The 15,974-nt window shown below is 41.1% G+C and overlaps 1 protein-coding gene across 2 annotated transcripts in view; it reads left to right on the top strand.

Moving 5' to 3' along the window:
* PHEX (phosphate regulating endopeptidase X-linked) overlaps positions 1-15,974 on the top strand; it is a 198,757-nt gene that overhangs the window by 69,474 nt on the left and 113,309 nt on the right. The gene's annotated exons all lie outside the window — the stretch shown is intronic.

Here is a 15,974-nt window from a genome sequence, read left to right as displayed (position 1 = left end):
AAAAAAAAAAAAAATTGAAGTATAGTTGATTTACAATGTTGTGTTAGTTTCTGGTGTACAGCACAGTGATTCAGTTATGTGTATAATAGTTATATATATATATAATATATATAGTATAATGTAATAATTAGTGATGTTGAGCATCTTTTCATGTGCCTGTTGGCCATCTGTGGAAAAGTGTCAATTTAGGTCTTCTGCCCATTTTTTGATTGGGTTGAAAACAAACAGTTTTTTTATTGAAGTATAGTTGATTTACAGTGTGTTAGTTTTGGGTGTACAGCAGAGTGATTCAGTTATGCATACATATATATCTATTCTTTTGCAGATTCTTTTCCATCATAGGTTATTATGAGATATTGAGTATAATTCCCTGTGCTATACAGTAGGACCTTGTTGTTTATCTATTTTATATATATATATTCGTGTGTATCTAATATATACACACTCCTAATTTATCCCTAATTTATCCCTCTGTCCCCTTTTCCCTTTGGTAAACATGAGTTTGTTTTCTATGTCTGTGAGTCTATTTCTGTTTTGTAAATAAGTTGATTTGTATCATTTTTTTTGGATTCCACATATAAGTGATATCATATGGTAGTTGTCTTTCTCTGTCTGACTTACTTCACTTAGTATGATAATCTCTAGGTCCATCCATGTTGCTGCAAATGGCATTATTTCATTCTTTTTTATGGCTGAGTAGTATTCCATTGTGTGTGTGTGTGTGTGTGTGTGTGTGTGTACACCACATCTTCTTTATTCATTCATCCGTCAGTGGACACTAGGGTTGCTTCCATGTCTTGACTGTTGTAAATAGTGCTATTATGAACATTGGGTTGCATGTATCTTTTTGAATTAGAGTTTTCTCTGGATATATGCCCAGGAGTGGGATTGCTGGATCATATGGTAGTTCTATTTGTAGTTTTTTAAGGAACCTCCGTACTGTTCTTCATAGTGGCTGCACTAATTTACATTCCCACCAACAGTGTAGGAGGGTTCCCTTTTCTCCACACCCTCTCATATTTAACAACTACTAAGTGGCTTAGAAACAGACGAAATGCAGGGATTTTTTTCCCCCTTTCCTTAAGCTGTCTTCTAAAAACTAGAGATGTGACACTTATTTCACAGAAAACACTGTCTGTCAGTTCTTTTCATAAGCTTAAAAAGAAATCCTTCTATTGTGTAAATTTCCAAACATATATAGAAAGAGCACTGTAATCAACTTCCATGTACCCATGATCTGTGGCTATTCGTAATTGTCGTAGTGGTGTTAATGGCCCAACTAGATAAATCCACTGATAAAAGCTGAGGTTTAATTTCATTCATTTACTCAACAAATATTTGTTGAACATCTGTTATATACTAGGCACTGTTCTAGGCACTTGGGATACAACAGAGAACAGAGATCCCTGGCCTCATTGAGATGACATTCTATTGGTGAGGGTAGACAAAAAAATCAATACAGTGCATACATTAACAGGTGTATTAGAAGATGATAGGGACTCTGGAAGACAGAAGAATGAGATCAGGGTAAAGACGACAAATCGGGATTGCTGGAAGGTATGAATATGTGGGGTGGACTGTAGAATTAAGTAGGATGGTCAAGGAAAGCCTCATTGTGAAGATGACATTTGGCAAAGATTTGAAGGAGGTGAGGGAGTTAGATATGGCGTCTATCTGGGGGAAGAGTGTTCTTAGCAGATGGAACAGTTAGTGCAAAATCCCTGAGGCAGGGAGGTGCCTAGAGTGGTCAGGGAAGAGCAGGGAGGTCCACGTGGCTGGAGCAGGGTGAATGAGGGTGAGAGAAGTAGGCACTGAGGTCAGAGCGGTAGCAGGGATGGTGTGGCATTTTATAATCCTTGTAGAACATTGTAAGAATGTTGGCTTTTACTCTGAGTGAAGTGGGGAGCTAATGCAGGCTTTTTAGCAGAGGCCTGATGTGACTTGACTTACGTTGAGAGGATCGCCCTGGCTGCTGTGTTGAGAAGAGATTGTATCAGGTCAAGAATGGAAGCAGGGAGGCCAGTTAGGAGACTGTCAGAGGGACCAGGCCAGAGATGATGGTGGCTTGGACCAGATGGTAGCTGTGGAAGTTGCGAGAAGGGGTTGCATTCTGAATACATTCTGAAGGATAGAACCAGCGCAGTTTGCTGACAGATTTGTTGAGGGATCTGAGAGTAAGAGCTCTGAGTCTGATTAAATGGAAATACGGAGGTGCTCTTCACTGAGAAGAGGAATACTGTGGGGAGGATCAGGTTTGGAAGGCAGGATCAGGAGTTCAGTTTCGGCCATGTTGAATTTGCGATGTTATCAGACTTCCAGGTGGAGATGTCATGGAGGCAGTAAGGTATGAGTCTTGAGTTTAGGACAGAGGGTTGGGGCTGAAGGTTGGAGGAGAGAGGAGGAGTGAAACGGTTGTCCAGGGGAGTGGGAGACTGAGTAAACTGAGGAACTGTAGTATGGCTGCTCTAGGTGAAGTTGGAGGTCATGAATTTTAAAACGTCTCCTCATTTTGGCTGTGTTCTTCTCTATGTGTTTCAGCTACACTGGAGGAGAGGGTCTATTTTAAAATAGAAAATTCAATTTAGCTAGGTTTTTTTTTTTTTTTTTGATGTGCATTTTCTTTGTGAAGAATTATATTTTACAAATGGCATGAAGCGGAATATCTAGGTATGATTGATGTAGGGGAGGAAAAAGAATTTTTTGCTCTACTCTTCTAGGTTCCTGGCTGAGACCCTCCTGTAATAAAAGATTAATAGGAGAAAACCAAACAAGTTTAATAACATGTGTACCTCTCCTACTCAGGAAAACTGAGTAACTCCCAGAAATGGCCCAAGCTACCACCTTAAATTCCAGGTCCAGCTAAAGACCAGAGAAGATGTTGAGCGCTGGGAGAAGCCAGTTGTGGGCACCAGACACAATGCAGTAAATAAGGGCATGGCTGTGATGCAGACTTAAGTCCTTGCCGTCTCCATTGCTAAGAGTTTCTAGAGATTTAGTCATGCTCCTCCTCTTGGTACAGAGAGGGAGACACCCTTACAATGGAGTTTACCCTGACAAACGTTCATTTCTCTCACAAAAGGGTGATTTCTACTGTTTTCAGGACAATTCCTGTGTCTGCAGCCTCTCAAAAATAATCAGCCCCAAATAATCAGTATGCCAAAGGGGCATATTTGGGGATGATATATTTTGCTTCCCTCCGCTGATAACAATCCATCGTAGTCAGTCAGATAGGAACATGTAAGCACCTTGGGTGCAGGTGGTCATTAAACATTGAATTTAAAGGCAAAGAAACAAAAAAGTCTGTTAAGCCGTGATAATTCCACTGGTTGGTATTATGTGTTGATATGTACAACTGTGGATTATGTGCTGAGGTTTGCTTCGGAATGCCATACCTCTAAGCACATTTACTTGGATTTTTTTCTGTCTTTTGATACTTTGGAGAATTTTATGCCAAGTTCGAGACTTTATATTTGAACCTGTAAGTACTCTTCTTGTAAATAATTCCACTGAAGAATTAATGTCTTATTTCAAAATACTGAATATTCCCATTGTGTTTTCTTTCACTCCTTGGTCGGAGTAAATGGATTGAGGATTTATCAGATAATCACAGTGGTAACATTATAAGCCCTGGGAAGGATATAAAAACAATTAAGGGATAATGGAGGTGTTTTTATATAGCAGGATTTTTTTTTTTTTTTGGCAGTAGAAGAATTTTAAGTATTACGAAAGGTGTGTGGATTAATTTGTTTGTCTCAGTTTTGGTGTGAAAGTCCCTTTTTCGTGTGTCAGGATGTGACAAGTAAAGTTGATTTTGGCACTTCCCCCCTTATTTTGATGTACGTGGGACGTGAAGGTAGTGTGATAGTTACACAGATACTCATTTATTTTACATAAAATTATTTGCCTCCCTTAAGCAGAAGCTGTTTGCCTCAGGGAATACTTAAGTTGGAAACTTATAAGAGTAATTTCGGGCTTTTTATAGCTGTGTTACAGGGCTCTCATCCAAGAACCACCTGGAACCACTGATTTACTTGAAAAACATTCTTTATTATTAGCTACAGTCCAAAGAGAAAAACAAAAATATCCCCAATGGCACAAATTCCAGAGACACTAACTCAGAGGGGTGGGTGCCGTTGTTTTATTTTCAAAAACAGTTGTTAAGCAAATGAATATAGTCAGAAGGTTAAACTTCAGGTGTTTCTCAAACTTTAATGTGTACAGGAATCACTGAAGGATCTGGTGGTTAAAATGCAAAATCTCATTGCATTTTAACTGGGTCTGGGGTAGGACCCAAGAATTTGCATAACAAGCTCCCAAGCAGTGCTGACACTGCTGGTCTAGGGACCCCACTTGGAGTGGCAAGGCCTTTGCATCGTTCATTTGTTTGCCGTTACCACCAAAAAACAGCTCTGGCAATTCATGTGAGCAGGGCAGGTATTTGACTCAGGGCAGCAGTACATCGTTTACTAAAGCCTGTTGCATTAGTGCAAGTAATCGCTTCAATTTTTAGATCATAGAAAATTTCCCTGATTCAAATTGCTTTAAGTGGACTGTGCCAAACCCCGGGTGTGAGGGCCTTCAGGCTACTTTTTAGTTCTGCTTTTTTTGTTGTTGTTTTTTTTCCTCTGAGCTATTTAGTTTTCCTTTGAAAACTGATACCTGGGTTCCTCTAAGAGACTTTGTGCTTCTCCTCAGTATTTCTGTTTTTACAGCCTCTTTTTTTTTTTAATAAATTTATTTTTGGGGGCTGCGTCGGGTCTTCGTTGCTGTGTGCAGGCTTTCTCTAGTTGCGGCGAGCGGGCGCTACTCTTCGTTGCAGTGCTTGGGCTTCTCCTTGCGGTGGCTTCTCTTGTTGTGGAGCACGGGCTCTAGGTGCGCAGGCTTCAGTAGTTGTAGCACGTGGGCTCAGTAGTTGTGGCTTGCGGGCTCAGTAGTTGTGGCTCGCGGGCTCTAGAGCGCAGGCTCAGTAGTTGTGGCGCACGGGCTTCATTGCTCCGCGGCATGTGGGATCTTCCCAAACCAGGGCTCGAACCCGTGTCCCCTGCGTTGGCAGGTGGATTCTTAACCACTGAGCCACCAGGGAAGCCCTCTGCAGCCTCTTAATGGCAAGTTGGCCCAACTGCCTCTGGTTGGCACCCTTTGTTATAGAGAGGGTGGGAGGAGCAGTTCACTTTGGGGTTTCCTTCGTAGCGGTGAAAGCATCCTCCCTCATTCCGCCAACATACCTCTCTTCCTTTTTCATTGGGGAAAACACACAATTTTACATTACTGTTTCCTTGTGACTTCCCATATGCGAGTCTGCATGTGCACACAGCCACATTCATGTGCAGTCATATTTGTTCACTCACACATAACAATGGGAGTTTTATGAATTGAATTAGAAACGGGAAGAATAGCATGTAGAAAAAGGAGAATCCTTCCACAGAAAGCCACCTAAAGAGGCCACATGGAACAATCTCCTGCCTATCAGATAGTGAGCCAGGGCCTTAATCCATGTAGGACTGGCTGCAGACTTTACTTGAACCAGAGGGACAGGCCAGTGGAGTGAGAGTGGGGAGTTGCAGGAGTCTTTGGACGGTGGTTGTCTTTGTTACCTAAAGTAGCACTATCCAGTAGAACTCGGTATGAGCCATGTATGTAATTTTACAGTTTCTACTAGCCTTATTTAAAAAGTAAAAGGAAACAGGTGAAATTAATTCTAATAATATATTTTGCTTAACCAAATATATCCAAAATATTGTCATTTCAACAAGTAATTAATGTAAAATTATTAATGCAATAGTTTGTATGCTTTATTGAACACTCAGTCTTTGAGACCCCATGCATATTTTTATAGCACATCTCAGTTCGGACTAACCCCGTTTCAAGTGTTCAGTTGCCATGTGTGGCTATTGGACGGTGCCTGTCTAAAGAACTGAAGAGTTCAAGCTCTGCCTGGAGTTCAGCACGGCAGGGCTCAGTCCCTGGGTGAGCGGGTGCTTGTAGCCAGGAAGGTCCCTGGGAAGGTGGAGTTGTTGGTGTCTGACCAACTGGGTTTCTCAGAGTGCTCTAATATGAGAGGGGAAGGACTCAAGCCACCCCACACGAGATTCATGGCCTGGGAACAGGGGTGGGAGTTGGAGTCAAGCTAGTACTTGGTGAGGATGTTTCAGATTCTCTGGGATACCAGCTTAGAGGAGGAAACAAATTCTAGACTGTACTCTGAGGTAAGCACCTTGGAGGGTTGGTTCTCATTGGCTCAGGGACCAGCTGGTGTGGAGTCTGCAAGTCAAAGATGTTCAGTGCCTGAAAGGTGCAAAGGACTGAGTCAAGACGAAAGTCAGGGGTTCCAAGCTCAGATACCCTCACAGCCAGTGAGGAACATTAGATAACGTACAGGAGTAAAGCTGGCTGGGTGTCAGCAAAAGCCAGGGCAAGTGCAGTGATGAGTGACAGCTGACCCTGGGCCTCGGTGTCTGGGACCCAGTAGGGATGAATAGGAATGGATGTGATATTCAGGATTCAGCTCAGGCTCTTTTCATGCAGGATGCCTGCCGAGGGTTGCTCGGTTTCTCTTTTTTTTTTTTTTTTTTTTTTTTTTTTTGAGAGAAGTCAGAAATACGGACTTGTATGTGAAATATCCTACATTTTAAATCTTGGCCAGTACTTTGGAGGCCAAACTGAATATGTCCCTGGGATACCATTTTGTGGCTTTTACACTAACATTTTCTCTCCAGTTTTCAGACCCAAAGTCATGACCGTGTCTGTCAGAGAACTTTTTAAGTTTTGCAGTCTTATTTAGAAGATCATGCATAGTTTAAAAATACAGCATATTAGCTAATCATTTAACAAGTTGCTTTTGTGGAAAGTTATATGAAGGGTATGAAAGTAGAACTCTCTCAGAGAATCCATGGTGTATTGTCACTGTAAATAGAGATGATGGCTCTCATCCTACTGTGACAAACCCTGATCTGTAGGCTCATGACCTAAATGACAGGAGAGAGATTTAGGGGTATGTGTGTACGTGGGGAGGGATGTCTAAAGTTGTTACTTGTTTTTCTCTCCCATTTTTAAATTATTAATGATAATTTATATCTGTAACGTATGAGTAAATGCCCCAGGTATATATCAGTGTCCACGGTGGGCACACGAAGATCCCAACGATGGCTATATAATGTTTTAAAAATCTGATGATGATAATAAGGTAGCTAACTTTTACTGAGATTGAGTTGGATGTCTGGTACGCATTCTATAAGAGCTTGCGATGCGTTAACTCATTTAGTCCTCGCGGTGGCCCTGTAATTGCTATTACTGCCCTCATGTTTCCAGATGAGGGCACTGAGGCTCCAAGAGTTTAAGTAAATTCCCCAAGGTCACACGGCCTGAAAATGCTTTAGGTGGGGTTCAAGTCCAAACACTCTAGCTTTAAGTCAGTGTTCTGTTCCCTGGCTTCTCTCTGAAAAACACTTGAATCTTCACCATTTTTATGACTGGCATGAGGAGCCCAGTCATAATGAAGAGACTTCTTAGTGGCTTGTCCTATAATTGATTCACCCTTATCAGGAAATTACTTATTCATGTATTAAGATCTTATACAAATAAAAGGCACATGTTTCCTATTTCTTAGCATTTTAGAGGTAGGGAACAGTTGGAATAGGTTTTGCTTCTAGTAGCAAGCATTCTAGTATTTTAAAGGCAAATAGAGTGAAAGCTTAATCAGTTCGAGTCTAACCAGGTGACATTGCATGTTTTTGTGTTCATAGAATTTTCCGAAGAAACAGGGAAACAGTAGGAAACAAGCTGATTATCAGGGATTTCATCTAAGAGCAACATTTGAGGTTCATCTTTGGCTCAGTCCACACACTGAGCTCAATTTCCAGTATTTCCTACATATATCATTCTGAGGAGTGTTCCCTGATGCTTGGAATGATGACCTAAGGCTCTGTAAGGTTTCTTCATCAAAACAGTCTTTAAAATGTTCACCATTTTTTTGGGTTACTAAGGCAGAAATGTAAACATACAGGTCAAAGAACAATTTTCTATCGTGTTGATGCAAAGGAGAAAAGGATCTTTCCGCTTTATGCTTTGAATTGTAGTTTCTAGAAAATTCAAGGAAAGTGGAATTCCCATTTGAACATTTTGTCTGAACTAAGTTATTAAACCACATAATTTTATTTCATTATAGATACTCTGTCCCCAAATTACTTATCTTTATTCATATATCTCAGCTCTGCCAATAGGCATTTTATTGCTGTTCTCTCAAATTATCTGTTTTTGTTGTAGGGTGAACCCTATTAAAGAAAAAAATACTCTGATACTTGTTAAAATGATAAGGAAGACTTTATTCAGGAGTATTGCAAAGGGTGTCAAGACTTTCCAAGTAGGTGAGAGAGATCGGGCTCAACTGTGAGCATGGCAGAGACAGTTGGGGGTTGGCCAAGGAACAGGGTGAAGGAGGCAGTGGATGGAAAATGACTAAGAGGAAACGTTCAAAGGTCAGGGGACTTTTTCTGAAGGCAGGCCAGGGTGCACAGATATCAAGGCTGGGGGATGAGGAATCTGACAGATATGGAGGGTGCTCAGATATCAAGTGTGGAGGGCGTTCTCTCTAAACTGACTTACCAGGATTCTTGATAAAACTGGGCCCTGCGGGCCTGGCACAGGGCTTAGATGAAGCTGGCTAAAGGTTGGTCAACGAGAGAGTTTTTGTCAACCCTCAAATCAAAGATAAAGTCACTGGTCTCTTATTATACATTAAGACATTCTGTATGCAGAAGGTTAATCTAGTTAAAGAGGAACGAATCTTTTATTATACTTTAGATTGAGATTTTATTAAGTGAAGAATTAAAGCTTTATTTACTATGTAAAACAATTCACTGATTTCTCCTATACTCTAGTAGCTGATTCCTTTTTCTCTTTATGGTAAGGACATCGTTCATGTCGCCAAGTAATGCCATGGATGACCTAGAGTATCTTCCAGTTTTCTGAGTGCTCTGCATGAGCAATTCTGGTAGTAATTCTTATCCCAAGAACGGGTTTCTCCTCCCATCCCATACTGCTGCAGCTGGTGCCGAAGACTTAAGTACCCACATGGGTCCAGTTGCAGTGGTGGAGTTTGAACTTGCAACCTCCATGCACTAGGAGTTCACCTCATTAGTTAGCCAAGATAATTGAATTGATGTGCTTCCATTAATATTCAAGTTCTCCAATTCCCTTGCTCACCGTTTTTCTCAGTGGTTGAATAAATGAGATGTAACTCTAACATTAGTGGCAGAAGTCACTTGAAAGTCAGTGTCATGCATCATAGCAATGCCTTTATACCGAGGGGTTCTTGGTTCCTTACAGATGCTGTTACAAGAGTTGCTCTCAGTATAGCCGTTGTACTGATAAAGATAAAGCTCCCTTCAACACAAGTCATGCAAAGTAAAGGATATTCTATATGGCCATCAAGTGTCCCTGTTTCCGTTTGCCTAGGCAATGGTGTCAGCTATTATATCAATCAGTTTCTCTGGGTCTTTGCAGAAGATCCGTCTGAATTAAGGCAAAACAAACTGATTTGAGTTTTAAAGGGCTTTTAAAATACAGTTATAAAATATTGACCTTATTAAGAAGTTACATCTGATTTTCTGAAAACTTGCATTAGCATCTCATAGCCCAGTTCTGTTCTTATCATGTGGGGCAAATTAACCTCTTTGTTTCTCTATCTTCCTGTGTATGAATGGTACGCAAGGTTTTGCTGCTATAGTAATGCTGTGTAACACTCAGCCACAAAACTTCAGTGGCCTTCACCAATTAACAGTGAATGTTGATGCACCTGGAGCTGGTTGGTGGTTCCCCTGGGCAGCTCTGCTTACCTTGGCTTGGTTTGTCTAATGTCTGGGGGTTGGCTGGTCTAGGCTGGCTTCAGCAGAGGTGGCCAGGATGCCTTGGCTCTACTCCAAGCATTGTACTTCCTTCAGCCGGCTAGCCTGGGCACGTTCTCACAGCGATGGCAGAGGTGCAAGTGAGCAGGCGGAGACACGCGAGGCTTCCCGAGGCCCAGGCTCAGGACTGGCATGGTGTCATGTCTGCATTCTGATCACCAAAGCAAGCCACAAGGCCAGTCCAGAATGACAGAGAGGGGAAATAGACGCTGCCTTTTTAGTGAAATGTCCCACAGCAAAGGGCATGGATACAGGAATGGGGGTATAGAGTTAAAAGCCATCGCTGCAGTGAATCATAGATAGGGATACAAACAGTACCTACTTCGCTGTTTTGTGATGAGGACTGAGTGAGATAATCCACGTAGCAGGCTTAGCACATGCCTGGTGCATAGTGAGTGCCCATTGAATGTCAGCTACTGTTGTTACTGTGTGCCATGCCTAAGATTAATCATGAAGAGAGAATGCATACTATCTATCAAAGAACTGTGGCAGCTCTCCTGCATTGAGATCTCTTCTTTCTAATTTCTCTTCAGAAGAGTGAGTGTGAGGCAGGTACCTGGGGGATTGCTGTTCCTAGTCCTGCATATATGCCCAGTATAGTAGCTTTCAGTTGGGAAAAAGATCCTTTTATGGCTGGTGCCCTAGCCACATTCCAGAACCTATCGTTTAATGCTTAAATCTGGCTCATAAGAGAGTCTCATGCAACTACTCAAGGAGCCAAATATAGCTTCTATAACAGATCCAGGTTTCACAACTCTCTACGGGCTAAATCTTATTACAGCAAATGTCATAAGACCCCAATCCTGACAGCTCTTTTTAAGCAACCTTTGGTAAAATGACACCCAGCAAAACAAGTAATTCAGAAAGGTCATTGGGAATTCTTTTGAAGTAAGTGTGGGCACTACTCTTGCCCTTGTCCTTGTGTGTGCTGCCACGATGGTGACACATTTGGCCCGCCTTTCTTGTTTGTGGTCTCTATCTCTGGATAACATTGGACACTGTTGCCTTTGCCACTTATTATCGGCCACAGTCTTGTCAAGCAGATCTGATCAGGCCTGTGGGCTGCAGAGACCCTGTCCTGGAAATTCATTGGCTGAAAGAAAGCACTTAGGCCCTGCAACAGAGCCGAGTTTTGGATGTGACCAGGGAGAATTCCTTGCTGGAGGGAGTTTACCCACAGCCAAAAGCTGGTTGACTTCTAAATATTATTCTGGTTTCTGATCCGTTCCCTCGAAGAGTAGGAAAGTGGGAAACAGAAAAAGATGAGTTAGAAAATGAGAGCACAGTCTCTCTGTTCATATCCAGTAAATAGGATTTTACTCTTATTACCTCCACCCTAGCCTTATGCTTTTTGATAAGGGGACATGCTAAACTCCTGCCCCACCAGACGGACATGCTTTATATATAGCATGTCTGGGGCCCAGATAACTTGACATTTTTTTCTTTCGCCAACATTTTAAATAGCTATGCAAGTTTGTTAATCCTGACAAACTGGTATGATTTGTTTTATCATGCCAGCTTGCTTGGCTGCCAGAAACTGAGGGTTTCCTAACTCTCCTTAGTTTTTCTGGCTTCACCGCTTCTCCCACCTTAACATGGGTCTCTTCTTTACTTCTTATTTCAATGTCATTATTATATTTTTGTCAGGAGCCAATTCAAAGTTGTTTTCATAAATACTGTATAAATAATGAGTCAGTGGATAGTTAACATTTATTAGTGCACTGATTTATTTAATGTCTGTGTTTCTAGTGAAGTGACAGTTGCCAGAAAGAAAAGTTTTAGGAGCGTCCCTTAGATTGCAGCCTATTTCTTCCAGGTTAACCACATGAATTATTGATAATAATTTTTGTTTTTCACATTCACTCGTAACGTGGTTATAATTTAAGGAACCAGGTCTTGCTCTAGACCAATGAGGAGACTGGAGACGTTTTAATCTTATGTTTTATTAAGATATTACGTATAATTTCTGAACATATTAGAGAGGAAAATCTCTTCAACATTATGCTTTTATTTAAGAATTTCATTAAAATTCCTTTCAGGTTAATGCATATAATCACCTTGAAGATTGTTTTTCTTCTTTAAGAACTCTATCAGCCTATAGCTGTTTCTATTAGATATATAATATATATGTATATACATGTATATATGTTTTTAAACCATTCTTAGCCATCTGTTCTGTACCACGTTGGCATCATCAACCTCAGAATGGACTGGGCTAACTTACTGAGTCATTTGAGTTCCACTGAAGTTTATATTTGGAATAACTGCTGGAATAACTGTTATACATTAGCATGTATAAAAGATATTTGCCATGTGAAAAATCATATCATGTAAGATGTGAAATCATAGAACTAACAGTGGTGAGATATGAAATCATAAAACTAACAACTTTAAATGTGCAGAACACCGTAGGGGAAGAAAAATTATTTTTCCCTTTAACCTCCTAGGTTCTTGGCTAAGATCCCTCTGTAATGAAAAGACAGATTAACAGGAGAAAGAGAGAAGTTTAATAACATGTATACCTCCTGTATACATGAGAGAGACCCAGGAAAACTGAGTAACTCCCCAAAATGGCCCAAGTCATCACCTTAAATGCCATCTCCAGCTAAAGTCAAAAGATGTTGTCGTCGGGGGAGGGAAGTCAGTTATGGGAGGTTACCAGGCAAAGCACAGTAAACAAGGGTAACGTTGTTATACAGATTTAAGTTTTGACTTCTCCACTGATAAGAGTTTCTAGAGAGTTTCTAGTCATGGCATCTTCGTGGCACAGAGAGGGAGGCACCCTTTCAAATGGAAGTTTCCCCTGTAAATGTAAATGTCTCTTACCAAAGGGTAACTTCTCTGTTTTCTGAGCTTTTTCTAATCTGCTGTTCCTTAAAAATAATCAGCCTAAAATATAAAATAATCCTCATGCCAAAGAGGTATGTTTTGGGGTGGCAAATTCTGCTCCCCTTCAACACTTCTTAGTTGCCTTACATATCCATGATCTCATTTGATCTAAATCATGATTCCTGTCTTCGAAGCTTATGGATTTCTTGGGGAGATCAAATAAATATAAATGGCAATTAAACACACACCTATATTGTTCTGAATATAAGCCTAATAGGAACTCAGAGAAGGGACTGAAAGTGTGGGTTTAAGTGTTTGGGATTCATTGGTATGAGGTAGGATCTGAGTTGGCCATGTAGGATTTCTTTGTCACCAGAGACAAAGCTTTGAAGGAAACTACAACTGACAGTGGGGTGAACTGACCCCTTTTGTTATCGAGCCAAACTCGATGTGCAGTAAAGTCAATCTACAGACACTGGGTTGTGGTGAAGGGAAGTACAGCATTTATTTGCAGGGAGAATGGGCAGCTAAAGCTCAAAAGACCCGTACTCCTTGATGGCTTTTGGGCAAGGGTTTTTATTTTGCTTACTTACTTATTTATTTATGTATTTACATTTATCGTGCACTTTATTTCTGTTATTATTACATTGTAATATATAATGAATTAGTTATACAACTCACCATAATGCAGAATCGGTGGGAGCCCTGAGCTTGTTTTCCTGCAACTAGATGGTCCCATCTGGGAGTGATGGGAGACAGTGACACCCGAAGTGTGTTGCTTCTGTCCAGTCTCCTCCATAAGATGCAGCTTAACTGTCACTTGCCACTCACTGGTAGGGTTTTGATACGAGTCTGCAAGCAGTTGATTTATTATGGTCTCTGTGCAGTCAAACCTCTCTGCTAATCATAATCTGTATTTGCAGCCACTCCCCAGCACTAGCATCACTGCCTCAGCCCCACTTCAGATCATCAGGCGTTAGATTCTCACAAGGAGCACGCAACCTACATCCCTCGCGTACGCAGTTCACAGTAGGGTTGGGCAGGGGTTTTTAAATGCAACATTAGGGGTGAGGGTTGCAAGGTGTGTGATCAGCTTGTGGACGTTCTTCTGATTGGTTGTTGGTGAGGTAACAGGGCGATGTTTTGAGAATCTTAAGCATCAGTCTTCTGCTTCCAACCAATCTGAGGTCTGCATGCTTGTGGTCAGCAGTTTCCATCTGGTGGCATTCTGGTTTCTGTAAACCAACTCAAAGATATGTGTCAGATTGTTATCTGCATCCCTTGAGGAGGAACTCGGAGTCCTTTGACTCCGTTTTATGGCTGAAATATTGTGTAAGCTATCGTAACTTTTTGTTTTATTGCTTTGGCTTTGTTTCTGCATTCCCTCACTTTTCTAATTATTAACTGCTTAAATTTGCTCTTTGGAACTCAGGGGAAGGCCGGCGAGACTAAAGCTTTTTTTCCAAACAAGAAGTGGGGGACACGGAGGGGGTCTGTCACCAGGAAGGCCATGCAGGGTCCTGCTTGGTTTCACGTCTTCCCAAAGCGGTGTTAGCATATGTCCCTTTAAATGCATTAATAGAACCATCTTGACCCATATATATAGAACACAAAGTTCCTATGTCCATGTGAGGGCAGGGAGGATAAGGAGAGGTCAAAAGAAGAGCAGGTGAGACAATTTTAATGCACTAAGATAGGAGAATCTCATTTAAAAAAGCCTTTCCTGAAGGGTACCAGGTGTATGCATATGTGTATGTGACTCACCAGTGTCTGAGGTCTGATGTAGAATGCTGTGGGCAAAACCCTGGAGTGCAAAGAATGAAAAGGGGAACCCACTTTTAAATAGCATTGGTTGAGGGAAAGAACTAAAAACTGCCCATATACTGATCAAATCAACTGTATTTTCTCAGTGTGGGCCCATAAAATCCGAGATAAGTAGATGCTTAACAAAATGCTGCTTTACGTGGAGGGCTCTTATTCTGAATGTGGCAGATTTTACCATAATAATATTTGAGTTAATTTTTGTATGTCATATTTTGATTTTTAACTCTAAATAAATATTTTCTATGGATAACTTCACCTTATGACTTCTACTTTAAGTGATTTCTGTTACTGTTATATGCTGGCTGGTTGGGGCATTAGGTCAAGGTTTGGTGAAGAAATAATATTTCTGTCTTCTTATTTAAAAATCACATCAGGCTTTTGCTGCCTCAGGGAACATGACTTGACTGAAGGCATTGTTATTATGTGATGCTGTAGCGTAGTCTAAAGATAAAAATCAGAAGTGTTCAGTGATTTATCTTCCTAGTTCCGGCATACTAACATCATTATTTCTCTTATTTGCACTGACATGCCAACCAATGACATTAATCACCTTCAGAGATTTCCCTTGTTCTTAAAGTCTGCTGGGGTAGTTCAGCACCATTTCACAACTGTTATATATTAAATCTGTAGCGTGGTCAAAAAGAAAGAATTGAGAACCTGTGATGAGGCCTGGGAGGGGAGTGGTGGTCTCAGAGGACTAGGGCAGAGACCAGCTGAGGCTCACAGGGAAAGAAAAGAGGAAAATGATTACAGTCATCTCTCGGTATCTGCAGGCGATTGGTTCCAGGACTCCCTGCAGATAACCAGAATCTGCGGATGCTCGATTGCCTTATATAGAATGGTGTAGTATTTGCATATAACCTACACACAGTAAGTCCTTTAAAAAGGACTTAATTTTTTTTTTTTTTTTTACAACAGTTTTAAGTTTATAGCATGGGGAAGAAAAAAAATCTTTCCTCTATCCTTCTAGGTTCTTGGCTGAGACCTCCCTGTCATAAAAGGACAGAGTAACGGGAGAAAAACAGAAGTTTAATAACATGTATACCTCCTGCATACCTGAGAGCAAGCCAGGGAGACTGAGTAACTTTCCAAAATGGCCCAAACCATCGCCTTAAATACCATCTCCAGCTGAAGACAGAAGAAGATGTTGGAGAGTGGGGTGAGGGCTGGGGGGACAGTTGAGGGAGGTTATTGGGAAAAGCACAGTAAACAAAGGTCTGCTTGTTATGCAGACTTAAGTTCATGCCTTCTCCATCGATAAAAGTTTCTAGAGATTTAGTCAACTTGCTCTTCCTGATACAGAGAGGGAGACTGCAGAGGTTTCCCTTATAAATGCAAATGTTTCTTCCAAGAGGGCAACCTCTTGGTTTTTAGCACTTACTTTGTGTGCTCTTTCTTAAAAATAATCAGTTCGAGATA

This window comes from Lipotes vexillifer, unplaced genomic scaffold (assembly GCF_000442215.2).
Source record: "Lipotes vexillifer unplaced genomic scaffold, Lipotes_vexillifer_v1.1 scaffold279, whole genome shotgun sequence".
In the NCBI taxonomy this organism is placed as follows: domain Eukaryota; kingdom Metazoa; phylum Chordata; class Mammalia; order Artiodactyla; family Lipotidae; genus Lipotes; species Lipotes vexillifer.
Note: the sequence above shows the minus strand (reverse complement) of the source record. Positions and strands in the feature narration are given on the sequence as shown.